The sequence below is a fragment of the Laccaria bicolor genome, genomic scaffold (genome assembly GCF_000143565.1).
Source record: "Laccaria bicolor S238N-H82 LACBIscaffold_28 genomic scaffold, whole genome shotgun sequence".
Taxonomy (NCBI): Eukaryota; Fungi; Basidiomycota; class Agaricomycetes; order Agaricales; family Hydnangiaceae; genus Laccaria; species Laccaria bicolor.
The window spans coordinates 416,918-418,500 of NW_001889899.1; positions in this window are offsets into that span (position 1 = coordinate 416,918).

Below are 1,583 nucleotides of genomic sequence, written 5' to 3' on the forward strand. Positions count from 1 at the left end.
ACACTGATGCCAATTCCAAAGCAGTAGGGGTCAAGTCAGGTTGTTCACCACTAATGGGTGCTCTGCCACTGGCTACCAAGCGATTTTGGCACTAAAGCAATTAGTTGAAGAGAATCTAAAGTGAAAGTATCAACAAGACTATACCTCGTGATAGAAGTATAGAACATAAACTTTGACATCGTCGTTGAGCCGGAGGCAAGACAGAAGTGCAGTTCTGGCATCTGAAGGAGATAAACACCGGAGGCGGGAAGTTATGGTCAATGGAAGGAGTATGGCATCGAGTCGACCAAGTTCAATGAAGTTATGGCGATAGTTCATGAAATCTTCCAAAGCATCAATGGGATAGTCAGCAGAGCCAACGTAGTATTGATTTGCTGGCATGAGAGCTTCAATAGTCCGTCCAGCTGGACCATTGCCATCAAGGAGAGCTTGAATAACAGCGCCCGGTTGAGGTCTGTTGGCGTGTCCCCCGTTTCCTCTCTCACAGAGAGTGGTTTGCTGTGCAGCTGCCCGAATGCCGATAAAGTAGAGGTGGCTTGGGGTCCCAGCTTCCGAAGCTGAACAACTGCTTCAGAAACTGAATCAGAGAAGATGAGGATGGTAAGATACCTTGTGACAGCGGTAACTCGACTGCTCTAGATTCAGGGGTGGACGACACAACAGAGTCAATGACGACTGGGATATGAGATAGATCAGCTCCAAGTGCTCTGTCGAACATCATGAATGAATAAAATCGTACTGGGAGGCTGCTCTGCACCGATGTCCAAAGTAGGGGTATCACTCCAAGTCATTTCAAGGTCAACAGATTGCAAGTCAGAGACCACAGGCTCTATTGAGTCGTCTTCTCCTGTGGCTGTGCGCCTCAGGTTGATAAGTCGGCGTATTAATTCTGCAGCAGGATCATTTGAAAGATCTGTTTGGAAAGAAACTGGAATGTACTATGAGCAGAAGAAGCATTATTATAAAGGAGGAGTCGAGTCTTACCTTGAGACCCCGTAGCAGCAAGATTTGCCCCAAGAGGGGCGCCTAAAGTTCAATGTTCATGTGGTCACTGTGACACTGTTAAATAATATTGATTACTTACCTTCAACATTGTCTCTATTGCCTGATTCCACCTGACACTCTGCGTCTGCTATAACCCTGTTCAATAACAGCTAAATGAACTTTGGAACGTGCTACTTGCCTATGACTCTGGCTGCTTCAACCTCACTGCCAGCCCCTCCTACATCGTCGATAGCCATCATCTGGTGAGAGCCGTTTGCACCGCTCTCAGGCTGGCCTGGCGTTCCTCGTCTCACATCAGTAGCATAGGTCACTGGTTCATCTGCTTGAGGTGGTGCTCGCCTTTCATGCCTTGGTCACCCCGGACGTTGAGCCCTGGTAGCTGCTGAACGACCTCTGGATCTTTGTTGACGAGGCATAGAGTAGAAGGAAAGATGGGGCAGGCACGCTTTTCTTTCTTGCAACATAATGTACCTTAAAAATTTCTCAAGTACTTTGGGTACAGGCTCAGGAACCAGAACAAATTGTATTGAAAGCAAATTGAAAGACAATATCAAGAAATACAAGATATCATGCACTCT